This window comes from Pinus tabuliformis, chromosome X (genome assembly GCF_031772625.1).
Source record: "Pinus tabuliformis cultivar Carrire ecotype Pingquan chromosome X, CPIR1, whole genome shotgun sequence".
Classification (NCBI taxonomy): domain Eukaryota; kingdom Viridiplantae; phylum Streptophyta; class Pinopsida; order Pinales; family Pinaceae; genus Pinus; species Pinus tabuliformis.
This window is the reverse complement of record NC_142308.1, coordinates 1,641,962,485-1,641,983,265: the sequence shown is the minus strand read 5'-3', so window position 1 is coordinate 1,641,983,265 and position 20,781 is coordinate 1,641,962,485.

Genomic DNA, 20,781 nt, shown 5'->3' with positions numbered 1-20,781 from the left:
AGGATTGTGTGGTTCAGCCAAGGAAATACGAGTTTGCTTTAGCCATTCATCATTATTCTCATGCAATATTGCACAGTGGAGGTAGGCAAACAGTGGAGGAGATTTGAGGCATCAGATCTGAGCTAGTTTATGTGTAACAGGTGGAGATAGTATTGAGTACTTGTGAGGAGTATTGTACTATGTATTGTTACATGTTCTCAATCATTATAATATATAGATAGTGTGGGGTTTTCAGTTGTATGCTTTCCCCAAGTTACATATTGTGTTAATGTGCGCATGTGATTGATGTTTCATTGTTTTTAATACTCCAAAATTGATGATCAACGTAGAGGAGGTTATGTATTGTGCATGTATTCCGCAATAGTGTATAATCGGGATAATATCTGTGAATAAGTGTCATATTATTCAAAATTTCTACATGGTATCGGAGCTGTTGATCATCAGATCTATTATTCAGAAAGTGTTTACATTTTATTTCTTCAGGCAGAGTCTGTAATCAGGCCAGGTAGCCTCTGGATTCATCCTTCCTTTGGAAGGTGAGATATCCGGTAAAAGCCCATACATTCAATCTCTGTACAAGATATACTTTGTTCTCACGAATTTTAGATCAGAAGCGATTGAGTTTTGAGCTGGTGGAATTCGAATTTGCAGCAGTGTTTTCTTGGTGTCAAAGTTGAAATGTCTTTCAACGGATTGCGATTGGAGTATGCTCTTGAGGGTAGCTCGAATTATATTGCATGGAAAGACAGGATGGAGGTGGTGTTAGATGATAATGGGCTGAAGGAGTTCATAGAGGCTGAGGTCCCAAAGCCTACTGATACTGCGTAAGTTGATGCTTGGCAAAAGAAGACAGCAAAGTGTCGAAGGATTCTGTTGGAGGGCGTGAAGGATCACAATGTGTCCAGCCTTCATGGAAAGGCTTCTCCATACTTGATGTGGAAAGCGTTGATAGATCTATTCCAAAGCAAGAGCGATCAGAGGAAGTTGGCACTCAAGGATAAACTCAAAAACATTAAGTGTGAGAATGGAGACAGTATGCCCAGGTATCTCACGAAGTTCACCCAATGTCGGGATGAGCTGGGAAGTGTGGGGGTGACTATCAATGATGAGGACTTGGTGAGCTTGGCTCTCCTTGGTCTTCCGAAGAGTTAGAATTCCTATCAGGACTCTGTCAATGGTCGGGAGAAATTTCCAGGATGGGAGAGACTTTGGTCAGATCTTGTGCAAGAGGAGATCAGACGGAGCACCAGAGACAGTTCTTCATTCATGCATGGTGAGGAGAACTGTGCCTTAGCGAGTAAGGTGAAGAAGGGAAAGGAGAAGGGTTCTCTTTCCGAATCGAGTTCTTCCAATGATGGGAAGAAGGTTGACAAGTCGAAGGTTAGATGCTTTCGTTGTCATGAGTTGGGCCATTATGCTACTAATTGCCCAAAGAAGAAATCCAAGAAGGGATCCGTGGAAGGATCTGAAGGTGAGGCACTTGCTTCACAGTTTGAGTTGGATTTCACACTCTTCGCATGCATGGTTTCATCCATGATGGGAAGTGGTTTGTTTCTTGACAGTGGAGCTTCTTTCCACATGACCAGTGACAAGAGCTTGTTTAGTACTTTGGAGGAGACAGATCTCCAGATACTCATAGCGATGGGTAATGATGAGAAGTATAGTGTCTCAGGTGTAGGCACGGTTATTTTTAAGAGGGAGCATGGAGCTCGCCTTACCTTGACTGATGACAAGTATGTACTAGGACTGGAGAGAAACTTGGTGTCAATCGCGATGCTGAAAGACAGAGGTTGTGACGTAGTCTTCAGTAAGGGAAAGGTTTTCCTTAGACACATCATCACTAGACAGGTGAAGCAGATTGGTTCACGAGTCAAGAACCTGTATGCTCTTGAGGTTCAAGATGCATGCAAAGCCTTGAGCAGTGAGGCAACTGATGGAGACTTGGTGGTTGAGAGGGAGTGTATATTACCTCTCAACATGTAGAGCCAGAAGAAGTCTCAAACGATTGTGGAGGAGCCACAATTGGTGCAGCAGCTTCAGGAGGTCGTGGAGCAACCACAACAAGGGGAGCTGAGAGGAGATCGAGTAGAGACATCTACTCATGCAGAGACCTCCAGTAGGGGGGAAATTCAAGCCAACTGGGCTGAGGGATTGCATGCATCCATATCTCCAGGTAGGAGGTGGGGTGATGTGGATTGATCGTCCCAAGGAGGAGGGGCAAGATCCTTGAGGTACCCAACCTCTTGGATGAGACCTTGCTATGGGAGCCCCAATGTGGAGTAGCAGGAACTGGCTGATTGGGTAGAGACAGTGTGGGGAATCCCAGAACAAAGCATAGCTAGCAGGCTGCAGCAATGCAAGAGGCACAAGTGTTTTACAGAGTGCTAGGTGGCACAGAGAAGTGTGCAATGGTGCGAGATGCATGGAGATGTTGCAGTAGCGTAGATGTCAGAGAGGGAGCACTTGTCAGCAGTAGGTAGAGCTTCAGCATCAAAGTATGTTCCTAGCCCAACAGAGTGATCAGTTGGGAGTGTTTTTGTTCCAAGTGTTGTTGGAGCAAGTGGACCGGGAAAATGTGTTGCATGCAGAACATTCCAGAGTTGCAGGATAGGGGTTGCTAATAATCCATATCTTGTTGAGAGGGAGTGTTGAAAATGCAACAAGATGATGGAGCTTAGTGGAAAGGAGTCGCCTTCACTAAGTGGGCCCGCATGCTATTTTTGGCGCAAAGTCTATTTTTAGACATATGGATCATGGTCTATGAGTTTTAGGATGCTATTTGTGGATGATTGGTCATGTTGGTAAAAATAGATGGACTTATATTTTTAGACATATGGGAGGTTTCTATTTTTAGACTTCCAGGCTAAAAATAGAACAGTAGAATATTATTAGCTCATAATAATATATGGACTATAAACATTATCTTATCCTCTTGGAGCACTTTAGTTTGAGCTACAGATGTGGCACATGCAGCTGTCAGAAGGAAATACGCTTTTCTTGTGGGTTAGTTGAGCTATTGCATGCAGGACTTCAGTTAGAACTCATGTGGTTGAGTTTGGTGGAGTTGATTGTGGAGTTGATGGAGTTGTGTTCAGTTTGACTTGGTTGAACTACTTGTATTTAGTCTAACTGCAGAATACACTAGTGATGAGTGAAGTGAATTAATTGTTAATTAATTCACTAATTATTAACTCATAAAGCAACTAAAGAATACATCAGTTAACTCAGTGCATGGACAGTTCAGTGGAGACAAGTGTTAGAGGTTGAGATTGCTATCAGTTTTGACTATAGTTGTGCATGAGATCTTGCACAATCAATGGGATTGAGTAATTCCAATGAGGATTTCATGGTTCAGCCAAGGAAATACGAGTTTGCTTCAGCCATTCATCATTATTCTCATGCAGGATTGCGCAGTGGAGGCAGGAAAATAATGGAGGAGATTTGAGGCATCAGATCTGAGCTAGTTTGCGTGTAACAAGTGGACATAATACTGAGTACTTGTGAGGAATATTGTACTATGTATTGTTACATGTTCTCAATCATTATAATATATAGATAGTGTGGGGTTTTCAGCTGTATGCTTTCCCCGGGTTACATACTGTGTTAATGTGCGCATGCGATTGATGTTTCATTGTTTTTAATACTGCAAAATTGATGATCAACGTAGAGGAGGTTATGTATTGTGCATGTATTCCGCAATAGTGTATAATCGGGATAATCTTTGTGAATAAGTGTCATATTATTCAAAATGTCTACACTGTTTTGGTTTCACACCAAGGTCTCCTTTGGATTTTGTCTTTAGTAAAGATACCATGGTTGATGGACATAGTGATGTGGACAAGGCAACTAGGTTCATTGAACAGATCTAGGAGATCCACCAGGAACTACAGGAACAACTGGAAAAGAGCCAAGCCAAATACAAGGCTAGGCATGACAAGCATCAGATGGAGCATAGTTTTCAAGTTGGTAACCAAGTATGGCTGTATATCAGCAAGCAGAACACAAGGTGAAGGTAAAAAGCTAAAACCTATCAGGTATGGACCCTTTAGGATACTTAAGAAGATTGGTGAAAATGCTTTTCGCCTTGATTTATCAGCTTACATGCACATCTACTTAGTTGTAAATGCAGACTGCTTGAGATTGTTTGAACCTTGAATGGTTGAGGACCCTGAAGAGAAAAGTCAATTGCCTTCTATTAATGACCTGCTACCTAAATATCTTAATGAATTGCAGGAAGGCACAGTGCTGGATAGGAAGGTGAGGACAACGCTGAGGGGGGATGTGGAGTACCTCAGGATTGGGCACAAAGGTTCAAAGTCGAGCAGTGCAAAGTGGATTAAGATTAGGCAAGTGAGAAAGCAATACCCTCACTTAGTCGATGCTTGAAAACCAACTTTTGGTGGTCCAAAAGATTTTTCATTGGGAAGGTCGTGATCAAAATTAGATCCATAAAGACTGTCAAAGGAACTGTGATTGTATCAGGTCGGGACAAACATCAAACAAATTCCAAAACAGTGATCAGAAACACCCTGAACTAGTGGCAATGGTAGCCAGTGTGGAACGACGAGGACCTCGATCAAAGCGCACTAACTGAAGCCCATGGAGACTGCGCAGGAGGCCGAATTAGCCCCTGGGAGGCCAAGATCGGGAAATAGAAAAGGGCTGAAATGGGGAAGCCCCCGAGCACTCGATCACATGGGGAGATGGAGAACCGTAGGGAAAAAAGGGCCGAAATGGGGAAGCCCCTGACCACTCGGTCATGTGGGGAGTCAGAGAACTGTAGGGCAAAAAGCAAAAAAGCACTAAAGGACAAAGGGGGGACCAACTCCAGAAACCGGCGGTATTGATCGGGGCGCCCTAAAATGGTAAGTGGTTTTGGACGAAAGCAGAGTGATTCCACTCAACGATCGATGCGTGGCAAGCGAAGGAGAGAGAAAACAACTATTGATCACGCGCTAAAGGTCGAGCAAGTCAACCACGCGAAATGTGCGTATGGGGTTGGATCTGGAGGCCCCAGATCTAACGACTAAGGTCACGCCCGATGTGGGGAAGCATAATTGCCGAAGGAATGAGCCACGATTTAGAAGGATTTGGAGACCATTTTGACCACCACGGTGGAGGAAGACTTCATTCACGACGTAACTGAAGAAATCAACTGACGAAGCAAGATGGCACGTTTGTAGGAGGACATGTGGCCACTCCCTGAGCACTGATGATGATGCCGAACATGGAACTCCAAGCGCAGCTACAGAAGGTGATTCAACGGAGGCAGAAGAGGAACTGAACAGACATGGGAACGAGTGGCTTTAAGCCATGAACAGAGACAGCGAGTCAGAGTCAGTCAGAAGGAGGGACAGAGAACCCCGAGAGACAGAGAGAGAGACTAGAATCCCTATAGGAGGAAGGAACATAGAGAATAGTGAAGAAAAAGCAGAAGACGAAAGACAGAGGGCCGATCTGACCAGAGGTAGCATCGAGCACCAAAGAGCTTGAGAGATTCAAGCCATCCCATAGAGGAATCTGTTCGGACTGAGAACCACATTGGGCTCTTTCCACTATAGACTAGAAGGTCACAAAGCTGGTAAGCAAACAGAGTGTGTGCACTCCAGTGGCTTGGGGAATCCAAGAACCACCCTGCCAAGCAAACCTGCTTCAGGAGAACTCACATTGAGTCCTTGCATTGTAATTTCTTTGCTTAAGACACAATAAAACAAGGTCACCACTAAAATCTGGACCGGAGATGTAGTCCTGGAGAATAGGGTGAACTCATTATTAATTTCTTGTGTTCTTGTATTTGCTTACTGTATTTCTCTGTTGTCTTTCCATTTAATTGTCTGTGTATTGGCAATCTGATCGATTTGTTGCTTAAATAACATGGACACACACTAACACGAGTCTGTAATACCTTTGTTCAATAAATCGTTAACTGAGGTTAGTCATAGGGTGATTATCAGATCACATGCTATCAACGATCACCTATTTCCAGACTTCAATGCCTTGAGCTTTTAAGAAATTCCTCATTCTTGCCTCCCATATATCAAAGTTTCCATTGAACAATGAAGCCTTCACAAATTGATTAACATCAATTTCGATGGTTGAGGGAGACACATCTTTAGGAGGATTGGAGACTTTCTCCCTTGGATTCACCATTTGTGTTCTAATGGTTAACCTTCAAGCTGTTAGGATTTGAGTGAAGGTACTGGCTCTAATACCAATTGTTGGAAATACTGAGGGGGGTGAATAAGTATTTCTTTTCAATTGTTATTTTTACTAGTTATATCACTTATATTTAGAACACAAAATGAACAATAAGAATAAATGCTTTTATTAATTTCTTCTTTACAATAAATCAAGTACAATATATGTAGGCCTCAACCCTAGATGAAGACATTGATCTTCAATCTCCTAGGCTCCAACCTGTAATATGCCAAGCACCGACTTAGGCTTCCAAGGCTCTAACCTTGTCAATTTTGAGGCACCAACCTCAAGGGCTCCAACCCTATATCTGGTTCAGGCTCCAACCTGATTTCTTGAGGACTCTGATCCTCTAGGGTTCCAACCCTATATTCCAAGGCATCAACCTTGTCTTTTCAAGGCTCCAACCTCTTGGGCTCCAACCCTTAGCTTTTCTTCGTCAAGATATATTTGGTTATACTTCACGACTCCTAATGTCTTCTTCAATGAGCCCTGTCAATCTTCAACTATCCCTTCACTAGTCTTCATGTCTCGTCATCAATGATAACCTTGTTCTTCACATGAAGGTGTCACCACTACTCTTCATGTTACCCAAACAAAATTCTCCAAAGTCACCTCATGATGGATTCAATGCATCATGGTCTTCAATGATCTCCACAAACCTTCAATATGCTGCTTCACAAAGTTCTCCAACTCTGCCCTATTATGTTCTCAAGAGAAGACTTCAACAAGCTTTATTTGTCCAATCCCAATAAATCGACACTTTGAACACCAAAACTATGACAACTTCAACCATGGTAGCTTCAACCATGGCAACTACGACAACTTCAACCATGGAAACTATGACAGCTTTAACCATGGAAACTACAGCAGCTTCGACCATGACAACTACGAAAACTTCGACGATGACAACTATGGAAGTTTCGACCATCACAACTATGACAACTTCAACCACGGAAACTATGGAAACTTCGACCACGACAACTTCAACCAAGAGTTTATGCCCAAATAGAATTATCCTTTTTTTTGTCCTAAACAATAGTCTCCTTGTTCTCCTCGGCCTTATATCTTCTTCTATACTTCGTATCTCTGAATTCTTGCCCGAATTGTTGATCAAAATGAAGTGTTTAGACAACTATTTATAGAGATTTCGTTTATAACTGAAGGGATGGGTCTATTTGAAGTGAGGTCGACTTGTATGACTCAATGTAGGTCATCTCACTACTAGGAATAATTTCCTTAACTTAAAAATTCAACATCTCACAAACTATTAGGAATTTCAGGGCAAATAAAGGCTCGTTAGAAAGAGGAAACAATCCTCTTTAATATGGTCTAGGATCCATTTCAAAAGGATGCCTCCAAGGTGTCCAAAATATTTTTTCTTTGTGACTTGACATCTTCATTGATGTTATCCTATTCAACCAACCACCAAGAGTTATGTCATCATCGTCTAGAACTAGGAATCTCAAGAATATTGATATCTCAGTCAATGCCATATTGACATCAATGACAACCTGGATTAACAAAGAGAAAGATTAGACAACAAAGTGTTATCTATACCTGGATAGACGGGAATCTCTATCACACTGGACCAAATTTCTAGATTCGACTTTGTGTTAGGGAGGATGAGATCTTTGATATCCTTAAGACTTGTCATGAGGAACATTGTGGAGAGCACTTCACAAACAAGCAGATAGGATACAAAGTCCTTTCGACAGGGTATTTTTGGCCAACAATATTTTAGGATGCCAAGAAGTTCGTGAAAGGATGTGATAGTTGCCAAAGAATGGGCCAAACACTGCAATCAGATGACATGTCGTTATAACCTCAAATTGTCTTAGAACCTTTTGAGAAATGGGCCTTGGATTTTTTGGGACCAATTAATCCTTCACCGAGATAGAAACCTTACATCTTGTCTACACTAACCATGTCACAAAATGGGTTGAGGAAAAAGCACTAACTAGAACCACAGAGCAAGTTATTTCATACTTCCTCTTTGAAGACATCTTTGTCCGTTTTGGTATACCCAGGGAGATAGTCGCAGACGGAGAGCCCTAGTTTACATCTCATATGATCCAGAAGTTGGTTGAAAAATAGAAAATCCATCATAGAATCACAACACCTTATCATCCACAAGAAAATGGCCAAGTGGAAAGCACCAACAAAGTCATTAAGGGGATTCTTACCAAGACTGTGGCCAGTCACCAAAGGAATTGGGCTGATAAACTTCCAGAAGTGTTGTGGGCATACGGGACTACATGGAGTAATACCACGAGATTCTCACCATATGAACTTGTGTATGGTAAAAATCCCTTATTCCCTATTGAGTTCGAAATCAAGACATTGAGAACAACATTGCAAGTAAATTTGGATCCGGCTACAACACAAAAGCAAAGGTTGAACTAGCTCAATGAATTAGAGGAGAAACAGCTAGCTTCTATCGAGTAGTAGAGAGCTAAGTGGAATGATAGGTTCATCAAGAAGAAGTTCCAGAAAGGATATTCAGCTCTCTTATATGACTTAAGATTCAAGGACTTCAAGGGTAATCTCTGCACCAGATGGCTAGGTCCCTATGAGGTAGATGTTGTGTTTGACAATGGGACTGTAAATTTGGTTACCATTGACAGTGCAAGGACACCATTGCTTGAAAATGAGCACCGTCTTTGGTTATATCATAAACCTGATTCAAGGGATTCATTTGTCAACATTGTCATGAATTTAGATCTTCAGATTAGAGGAACAGGGGAAAAACCCCCTATGCTGCCAAAATTCTAATTTCTCAATAAGTGTAATAGTTGAAGACCAACCGTTGTTGGTGGCTATTACACCTTCCTAAAAAAAAACACATAATAAGACAATATGGCTGTGAAAACCTTTTCCAGGTACAGACAGACAATTTCTATAGCCGTTGAAAACCACTCTGTGGCGACTGTTACACACTCTATAACAACATTTTTTATTTCAAGCATACTCTACAATAATGTTGTTACATGATTTTTTTCTTTGTTTTTATCTTTTATGAAAATCAATAATACATAACAGTCATTTTGGTTGTTACATCCGCAACAACCGATGACTTCTAGAAATAATCTGAGTATATTATTTATTGTAACACACAGCATGCATCATCATGGTTCAGAAAGCAGTTTCCTTGACCGCTAGAATTAAGTTCACGCACCACCAATGTCTTCTCCCCACGTCACCCAGGTACATCATACAAAGGTAATATCCTTATCTGCTTTTATTCAATAATTATGGCAATCTAACATGATATCCCTTTTGATGATCGAGGTCGGTTGTCACATTTAAGCCAATGGGGGGAAAATTATATGGCGACATAACCTTTGCATGACCTGTGAGTATTTAAAAACCATAACCAAAGCATGATGATCTAGTAATAATTGTTACTTATTGATTGATCATGCCAAAAAAAAGGAATTGTACCTTCGACTAGACCTCCAATAACCTAGCATTAATAAGGTAACATTACTCCACAATACGAATCATGATCGCAAATCCTAATTTGAAATTATCGCCTACGTCACCCTACCATTTACCCCTGCTGGAGCATTGCATCCCCATTTAGAGTGCTCATAGAAGTGGGGAAGAATAATTGCAAGGCTGAAACAACTGAGTAGTGTGCCCACTGCTCCGGAACTTCGAAAGGAGGAAAAAAGAGAGGAGAACAACATTGAATTTGTTGAGCGATGGGTGGGGTAGAAAATCGTATGAACTAGGGTCAACAGAGGCTTTGGAAAACTTCCCTGAAGCATGTCAAATTTTTAAAGGCACAGGCTGGTTTGAGTTTTTCCAGAGGCTGGAAGGATCAGATCGGGGAATTTCCATGGAGTTCAAGAAGAATTTAGAGCGGAATCAGATGGAATTCAGGGGATTAAAGCTGGAGGTTACAAAAGGGGTGATTTCTAAGTGACAACATTACCAATAGAAGAGAAAAGGTGGTTTAATAGGAAAGTGAATGACCCCTCCTTGAAGGATAATTTTCTCCAAGGGGAGGAACAATTGGTGAAGAAAGGAAGGGGGACTGACAAGTTATCACTTACCCAGCCATGGGACGATGTTGCCCTTTGCCTCATCAAGTATATCACCTATGAGGGAAGGGTAAAAATCGTATTCAGTTACCACTTTCCGTTGCTAAACCGCCATCAACATCGACGAATGATAAATCTTCCCTACTTTTTGCGATCGTAAAAATAGTTGCGCATCCAGAGACATGCGTCACAAACCATGGCCTCATTAATCTTATTGTGCTGGATGCCCTAAGTCGTTAGGGTAGGACTTGGGAGGAATTCATGAAAAGAAGGCCAGAACTACCCACAGAAAACAAATTGGGACGTCTTAGGAAGCTCCATCGGAAACCAAGTAGAAGCCCCAACCCTGGAAAGTAAGGGTTGGAAAGATGCTTGTTGAAAATCCAATTGGTGATAGGTGCCCAAAAAAATAATAAGGGTTAGTGGGCACCCCGAGTCCCCATCCATGTCTAAGAAGAATAAGGAGGTAGCAGAGCAGGCTCAACAAGAGGAACCTTCCTCACTGGGTAAGAACGAAACTCAATCCTTGCTGTTAAAAATTGAAAATTTAGAAAAAGAGAATGAAAACCTAAGGAAGCAGTTAGAAGAGGAGAAGGTAGAGGCAAGGGCCCTGGGGTTAGACACTTTGGATGAGGCTATAGATAGGGATAGGAAGGGATATGTTCCAGGTGTTATGTGCAAGGCCTATGCTAAGAACCTAGTGGCAACGAGGTATAGAGTCTGTGCAGTGGACACCATCTCGAGGGAAACACAAATAGAATTATGGGAAGTTGATGCATAAAAACCCGTTGAACATGCTGTTGTTACACAAGAACTAGTAGCTGAGATAGAGCAGCCCATAGAAAGTAATTTGGCAGCTGATACATAGGCACCCTTGGTTGACACTGCTATTACACAAGAACCAGCAGTGGAGCCAGAAGCCAACCAAGGGAGAGAAGAAGCTGATATCCATGACCCTGTGGTTGACACTGTTGTTACACAAGAAACAACAGTGGAAACATAAGCTTACCAAGGGGAAGATGATACACAAAAACTTGTGGATGACACTGCTATCACACAAGAACCAACAGTGGAAGTGGAAGCTGATCAAGGAAAGATAGAAACTGTTACATAAAAATCCATTGATGACATTGCTGTTACACAAGAACCAACATACGAAATGGAGCAATTTCGCCCTTGGGAGGCTATTACACCCTTGATTGTTAGTGCATGTAGGAGAACATTGGGTCTCGATGAAGGATGGTGTTTTGAAAGAATTGTTGTTGTTACCAGAGTTACATAAATGGAAGTAGCAGGTGATCTCTCTATAAGAGGGAATGATATTGCTCAAGGCACACAAAAGGATGATGGGTTCACTCAGGGAGAAATGGTTAAAGGAAGAGTGGGAGAAAGAATGGGAAGCACGAAGACATAAAGAAGCCATGAAGAAAAAGGACGAACAGCTGCAGTTGTTACAACGACAAGTTCTGGATTTGACAAATGATAAGACAAAGCTTCGTGAGCTTGCCTTGAACCTGCTAGGATGCAGGTGGCCTTCCCCATCGTATCTAGTGTTCCTCTGGGAACGTTTTTATTTATTTCAGTTAAAATCAGTCTTGGAGAATAAGCCTTATTTGGGTTCTTCTAGCTATACTTTTCTTGAAATTTTTCGCACTTGCGATTTTGATGAATAGCGCTTGCTTTGTGAGCTATTTTTGCATAACATAATGTGTGAGTATGTTAGCACAAAAATGGTAGCAACTCTCTTCTCCTATATGGGAGATTTGCAGTTGTGGGATTTCCTTTCCTTTATGAGAAACCAAATCAAATGGCATCTGGCCATGAAATCAGCCAAACCTAATGAAGAAAGGGCAATATTATGGGTCAGAGAAGAACCAGGAATGGTTTATGAACTAAGGCATGAGTTTAAGTTTTTCCTAAGCACCCCGGGGGTCAGGGAACATTCAACCACTTATAGGAAGAGGATTGTGAGGATTTTCCTCAATTTTCATGCATAGATGAAAAGTTAAGTGCTAGAAGGGTGCCTTAAGTGCACCGAGGCTTGTAGCGCTGATCTGCAAGAAGGACATCCTTTTGAATACAGAAATTTTGTGGTTACTGTTGCACGGGTACCCGAATATGCTCAGGTAGTGCAAACATTGGGGGCATTCTAGATCAGAATAAGATTTAAATTTCCTTTGGTTTGGTTACTAGTAGAAGAATCTCAGTCAGACTACCACCTGTGTGACTCTGAAGAAGAATCTTGGCCGCGACAGTTGATGGCTACTCAAGGGTATAGGGCTCCGGGTGAAGACATTGTTGGTTCTTACAGTTTTACATACTTGCATTGGGGGTATAGCAAGAGAAGTTGAGGTTCTACATGGGGACATGCAGTTGCTTCAATTGGGGGGAGATGTTGGGTGTGACTTTTATACCTTTTTTCTACACTTTATTTCCCCAATTTTGATCCTCTTTTCCTCCAGGCCCATGAAAATTCACATGTTAATCACCCTTTTTCTCATTTATACAACCAATTCCACCGTCATGTTATTTTTTCATGTTTTGCTAAATATTACAATACAATATTACTTTTTGTGGCTAACTGGGGTGAGCTTTGGAGAACTATTTTGGAACCTCTTCTCTTTTTCAGGTGTTGCTTGCAGAGACAAGGTTATAAAGTGAACATGCCGCACTGATCAGTTTTAGAGCAGGGTAGAGCATATTTTTGCTACACCCAAGTTGTTGTTACACACTGTATGTTGTTACAGGCTTTTGTTACACCACGTGTTGATACAGATGACCATTGTTACACCAAGGATGTTGTTACCCAGTGATTATTGTTACATCCAGAACCGTTATTTGACAGTGGGATGTTTTTGCTCCGTAGCTGGTAAAGTCGTGGGTATTATTTGTTTTGGGAAGTTTTAATGTTCTTGGATAAATTCCTAATCCCTCTAGACTAGTAGCTTAATCTAGAAACAACAGTACAAAGAATTCTCTACCTTTTATATAAACAATAGATAAAATAAGAGAACAAAGAGCCTAATTGTAGCTTTCGCTTGTTCCCTATCTCCCTTGACCGATTCTGTTGCTCCTTATCGTACTTAAGTCACTTGAGAAGTACCTGCACACAGACAGAAACAAGAACCCATCAAAGCATATGATAATGATCTATTGATTAAACATAGCATGGAATCAAGTACATGATAAGCATATGAAAGCATCAAAAGACGATATAAGCATATGGAAAAAGTTTTGAACACTTTATTAGTGAAAGGAAGAGTTACAACCCAATTTTCCTGATTCAGCATCACTCCTCCAGTTCAATCACATCCTCTCCTCACAACAAGCAAGACACTTTGACATCATTACAATACTTGCAATCAACTCAAATCTCATATCAACAACATCTCCCTACAATTCAATAATTTCCAGCCCCTGATCACTTAGATGAGTGATCTTTTTATAGGTGATAATGAATGCCTTCCTAAATTTAGAAATCAGTTCCATGGAAGAAGGGATAAGGGGATTGATGTTCCTTAACTCACTTCCTCATCCAAATGTGAACTCAAAGGAGTGGGTAGCCTTGAGAAACTTCTATAGGTATATAATGGATAAGTAATCTTTCAACCCCTCATGGAAATTCACTCAAATTCATCGAACACAGGCCAAAGATGGACCAAGTGCGTTGCATCGCACCCTAACAGTGTATGGTTTGCATTGCAACGCACCCTAATGAAGGCCTACCTGCGCTGATCTTCTTAGAGGCAATTTTTGGATGTTTTCAGTGATGGAACTTCTTGGGAAGTGTGGCACTCTGATTTTTAACTTCTTTAGGGCATGTAACAACTCCATTAGGGGTTGATGGGCCCTAATAGAATCGATTTTTGAGTTGGGGTTGATATGCCCAAATGGATCTATAACAGTTGCCCCCTAAAGCATGAAGTCATAAATATATATGTCGAGTGAAATGCTTTATCACAAGGAGAGGAGGTTTTGAAACGAAAGGTGTCCTGCATCAATTACAATATATATATATCATGAGAAACCTGCCATTGATGTATGTCGACAAGAAGCAACTCATCGCAGGATGGCCTTGATGTATCCCACATCTATGACACGAAACGAGGTAAATGATTTTGGAGATGAAAAATCGACTGACAACACAAGGTTCAGGAATGCCGGTCATGAAAATGAAGATTTATTGTATTGCAAAGGATGAAGTTTGAACTGAATGACTTCTCTTGAACGTGTCGGCGACACTAAGATGAATTGGTAGCATTGACCCAAAACAAAGTAATGGATGGTATGATAGACCAACAGTGTGATAACCATCAAGCTGAATGACCCAACCCACATAGTCACGGTGATGAGGTGAAAGTGTCATGTTCAAGAGCGACTTGCTACCATAAATTATTTTCCCCTTTTTCCAATTTTCCCAAGTCATTGCTAACCAGTACCTATTTATTTTTATATCAAGCTTGAGGAGGATAACATATGCTTGTTGTATAATTCCACCCTTTGGGCAAATCCATCGTTATTTGATGCTTTAACGAGTCCAGCGAAGGTGAAACTCGACCTTGTCTTGATGAACAAGTTTACCGCTATTTGATGTTTTTAACGAGTTTAAAGATAAAGACAACTCGGTCCTTTTCATGTTTAGAGAGTTTGAAAATGGATCAAAAGGAAACTCCACAAGTTCTATTTCAAAAAATAATCTCTCAAGTTCGAAAAAGCGTAAAATAATACAAGAGAGATATCGTTTCCAATCCTTTAACGAGCTAGAAAAGACAAGTGCTCGACAATCTTTTCATGTTTAGAGAGTCTGAAAAGAGCTTAAAGGGGACTCCATTTTGGGGAACGAGTGGTGTCTAGGATAGCAACTGGTCCCGGTGATTTTGGAACTTCTCAAAACATGTTGAATTATGTGAAGAGGTTGGCTAATAATACCATTCATTGCAACTGTTCCTCAAAAAAGGGTAAAACAACCAAGTGAAAGCGTATGATCAGCCAAAGAGATGGTGATGATGGAATGAAACAACCAAGGCTCATCTGATAGAAAGGCTGATAGAATGGCAATCACAAGGGTTAAAAATGGAAATGAGTTCATTTTTACATAAGCTTGAACCATAGGGAACTATGCTTGGGTTCAGTTTCATGTTTACACAAGCTTGAAACAAAAAGCTATGCTTGGATTCAGTTTCATTTTTATACAAGCTCGAAACGAAAAACTATGCTTGGATTTAGTTTCATTTTTACACAAGCTTGAAATGGAAAACTATGATTGAGATTGGTTTACATGCCCCCAGCATGATGAAAGGGAGAGTCTCCTGTAACCACATGGAAGTCACTGCGGTCAAGCAGGATGGTTATCCAACACTTTTTGGGCTTTGTCCAGATAGGGACAAAGGTGAATGGGGTGATTTCGCTTACATAACCTACAGGGAATCTTAACTTTACCATTAGGTGCATGCCCCCTAAGCTTCATTGCATTCATCTAAGTAGACTACTCATGGCCATTAGGTGGATGGAATGAAGGTTCATATACGAGATCAAGTGAAAGAATCGACTGGGATTTTACGAGATCTAATCAAAGACTCAACTTTTGAGAAATGACAACAAGAAATTCTAGTTTAATTTGTCCTTGAATTAAACTCAGAATTAAAATCGAATTCTTTTCTCACAGCGACTTGTAAATAGTTAATTAAGTTTAATTAACTTAATTAGCTTAGGAATTTCAAGTTGGAAGTCTTTCTATAGTCATGTATATGTTCTCCCTAAATTTTAGAGGTCTAGTATGAGTTTAAATTGAGTTATAATTAGATAACTCAGTTTATTGAGTTATGGTCAGCTAAATTAGTTCTAACTGTTTGTGGAACTAATAAAGGATTAACAGTGATTTGGTGCATCGGTGCATCAACAAGTGTTACTCCAGTTAACTGAAGATTCCCTCATGAGAAACTCATGCATGTTAGTTTAGAGAAAGACCTGGTTGAGGCTAGAGTGTAGGGTGTAGAAATTTTGAATAACATGACACTTATTCACAGAGATTATCCCGATTATACACTATTGTGGAATACATGCATAATACATAACCTCCTCTACGTTGATCATCAATTTAGCAGCATTAAAAACAATGAAACATCAATCACATGCACACATTAACACAGTATGTAACCCGGGGAAAGCATACAGCTGAAAACCCCACACTATCTGTATATTATTGTCAGGCCAGGGTAACTCCAGAATGAATGAGCGGAAGAAAAATGAGATTGATTTATTCATTAGCTAACTAACATTTATATACATAAATATGACGAATTGTTTCATCTTCTTGATGACTGTCCAGTTCACCCATCCATTGAGGATTAGGTGTCAACATTCCCCCCCTTAATCTGAAGGGATGTTGGTGAGTCCAAGCATCGTTCTGAATCTTTCAAGCTTTTCTCTTCCAAGCACTTTGGTGAAGATGTCTGCAATTTGCTCGTTTGTGGAACAATGACGGAGATGGATTGTTTTGGACTCAACATGATGTCGGATCAGATGATATTTAGTATTGATGTGCTTAGTACGATCATGGAACTTTGGGTTCTTGGCCAACTTTATTGCAGAGGTGTTATCAATCATGAGTGGAGTTGATTGTATTTGTTTTACCTGCAAATCTTCAAGAATTTTCCTGAGCCACACAATTTCTTTCGTTGCTTCAGCTGCTGCCACATATTCTGCTTCTGTTGTGGAATCTGCTGGTACTGATTGTTTGCGTGATCTCCAGGAGACAGCTCCTGATCCAAGACTCATAGCATATCCTGAAGTAGATACCCCAGTTTCTTTGTCTCCATCGAAGTATGAATCAGAGTATCCAATCAAGTTGAAGTCGTCCACCTGTGTATACTTGATTCCAAGGTCTTGAGTTCCCTTCAAGTACCTTAGAACTCTTTTTGCAGCAGACCAATGTCCCTCACAAGGCTTTTTCATAAACCTGGAGAGGATTCCAACAGCAAATGAAATGTCTGGTCTGGTAGTAGTGAGGTAGATGAGACTTCCTACAAGCTGTCTATACTTTGTTGCATCCTCAAATTCCTTTCCTTCAATAGATGTGAGCTTCAAGTTTTGTTCCATTGGAGTAGAAAGAGGATTACACTCTGTCATGCCAAATCTGTTTAACAAATCTCCAATGTATTTCTTTTGAGAAAGAAATATGGACTTTGGATGTTGGGTTACTTCAATGCCAAGATAGTAATGAACATAGCCCAAATTAGTCATTTCAAAAATTTTTCCTAATTCTTTCTTTATGGATGCAATATAGCTTTCATTGTTCCCTGTCATTAAAAGATCATCTACATATACCACAAGATATACAACTATTTTGCCAACTTTCTTGACAAATAAAGTTGCATCATCAAGATCAAAATGATTGAAGTTGAGTTTCAGAAGATGCTCAGTTAGTTTTTCATACCAGGCTCGTGGTGCCTGTTTGAGGCCATACAAGGACTTCACAAGTTTGCATACTTTATGTTCATGTCCTTTCACAGCAAATCCTTCAGGCTGGGACATAAAAACATTCTCTTTTAGATCTCCATTCAAGAATGCAGTTTTTACATCCATTTGATGGACTTTCCAACCGTTCTGAGCAGCTAGTGCAAAGAGTGTCCGAATGGTGGCCCATTTTGCTGTGGGGGCAAAAGTTTCCTCATAATCGACCCCTTCCTTCTGTGCAAAACCTTTTGCCACAAGCCTAGCTTTGTGCTTGTAAAGTGAGCCATCAGCTTTGTATTTGTTCTTGTAGACCCACTTGCAGCCAATTGGTTTGGTTCCAAATGGAGGATCAACCAGCTTCCAAGTGCCATTCTTTATGAGGGCATCATACTCCTTCTGCATCACTTCTTCCCATTCATCATGAGAAGCAGCTTCTTTGAAGGAAGTTGGTTCAAAATCTGTAGACAAGTTCAATTCACAATCATAAGTAACATCCATATCAACAGGTGAATTAGAGTTATCTACATCACCTCCATCTTGTCGGTTTGTATTTCTGGTTCCTGTTTTTCCAATTTCATCAGGATGAACACTTTCAAGTGTCTTTGTCAGCCACTTTGGGGGACCTTTTTGAGATGGTTCAGGCTGCTCTGTTGATTGAGTTGGGTCTGAATCAAGATTGAGTCTCCCAATTCTATCAATTACATCACTTAAAGCATCATCCGTTGTTGGAGTGTCATGCAGGGGAGATTGTTCTTCAGAAGAAGATTCCACATGTTGATCTAGTATAGGAATCCCCCCTTCAAGATGTGGAATCTGATTATCAAACTCTTGAAATGATTTCGGTTTTGTGAATTTATCCAAGCGATCAAGTTGCCGCTCAAAAACACTGTCAGATTTGGATGATTCAAGAAAAATGACATCTCTAGATAAAACAAACTTTTTATTTACTTCATCATAGAGGCGGTATGCTTTAGATGTGTTTGAATACCCCAGGAAGATACACTTACGACTTCTAGCACCAAGTTTGTTTCTATGTACCTTTGGTATTAAAGCATAACAAGTGGAACCAAAGATCCTGAGATGTTTTACCGAAGGAACATGTCCATACCACAATTCATAAGGAGTCTTGTTTCTTATAGCACTAGATGGACATCTATTCTTTATATATGCAGCACATAGAACAGCATCAGCCCAAAACATTGTCTTTACATTTTTGAAGAAAAGCATGGATCGTACCATATTCAAGATTGCTCTATTCATTCTTTCTGCTACACCATTCCGTTGGGGATTATAAGGTACAGTTGTTTGATGTTTAATCCCATGTTGGCAAAGATAGTGTTCAAATTCATTTGATGTATATTCTTTTCCATTATCAGTGCGAATAGACCCAATATGAGATTGTGCATCATTTTCAATCCACTTATGAAAATCCTTGAATGTATGAAAAGCATCAGATTTGTTCTTCAATAAGTAAACCCAACACATTCTGGTGTAATCATCAATAAATGTCATGATATATTTATTTCCATTTGCAGAAGAAACAAGCATTGGACCACATAAATCTGAATGAATGAGTTCAAGCTTCCTATGTGCTCTTGAATGTGAATCATGAAAAGACTGTTTGCTATCCTTTCCTAGAATGCAAGCATCACATTGCTTATGTTTTCTAGGAATTGTAGGCAAACCAGCGACACCATTTTTCTTCAACAAGCGGAGACTATCATAGTTTAAATGTCGAAATATAGCATGCCATAATAAACTTGACGGAAGTGTACCTTCTTCATGATAAGAAATATATGAGAAATGTTGTGCATGAGCAGAAGTTACTTGCAGTTTAAGAAGTCTTTCTTCTTCTATACCCCTCATGACAAGTGAGTGGTCAGATGCCTTTCTTACCTCAAGCTTGCCATCAAACATGTGAATGGAGTGACCTTGCTGGCGGATGTGGACCAGGGACAGCAAGTTTCTCTTGAGCTGTGGGAGATATAGAACATGATCCAGAAGAAAGTCTGGAAGACCAGGCAGTTTAAGCCTGATTGTGCCAAGCCCTGATGGCTTGATTTTTGACTGATCTGCAAAGTATACTGCTCCATCAACATTGTCAGTGAAATCTTCAAAAAAATATTTCCTATGAGTCATATGACAGGTTGCTCCTGAATCAAGCAACTAGTCATTTTTCGAAGAAGCAAGTGAAGCATTAAACAAATCTTCACTTACTCCAATGTTACATTGTGCCTCAATATAGTGAGCGGATTCAGGTGCTTTACCTTTGTCTGTGTCATCAGTTTTACCTTTCTGCTGATTTCTTCTCTGCTCAATTTTGTCCCATGGTAGCTTACACGTAGAAGCATCATGTGATCCATTTCGTTTGCAGCGAATGCAATGCAGATCTGCCTTTTCTGCTTGAAAATGTCTTCCCCCCTTGCCTCTGGAGTATCTTCCTCTTGTAGAATCTTGAGCAGGATGCTTTTCTTTATGAGCAAGGCAAACAGTCTCTTCGTAAGATTCAGGGACTATTTTCTTTCCAAAGGCTTTCTCTCTTTCAGCAAACTTTTTCACAAGAGAGTCAAAGGTTATATCTTTAAGATTTCCATTTTCTTGTAATGACTCAAGATAATTGGAGTAGGTAGGATAGAGTGCTTTGAGAAAGGCAATAAGAGAGATATCCAGCTCAACCTTAGTGGATTTAATATCATGCATTATGGACTTTATTTCAGATGCAAGAGCAAGAGGATCATTATTTTTCAGTTCAAGAGTGAAGAGTTTAATCATGAGCTGAACAACTTCAAGTGCAGAATGTGTATCATAGAGTTCTTTCAGCTTTTGTAAAGCTTCAAAGGCAGTGGAATAGGATGAAATATGACGACTTACTTCTTCATTTACAGATGCTGCGATCAATGCATAGGCTTTGCTGTTCTTGTTTTCCCAAATGACAAGTTCTTTATCTGATGTAGGCTGCACAGGGTCTTTTTCTTCTTCTCCGACACACACTCCTTTCCACAACTCATTGTAGATGAGGGTGTGTTTTACCATTCGAGACCATTCTGAATAGTTCTCCTTGCCAGTGAGAACTATTCCTACC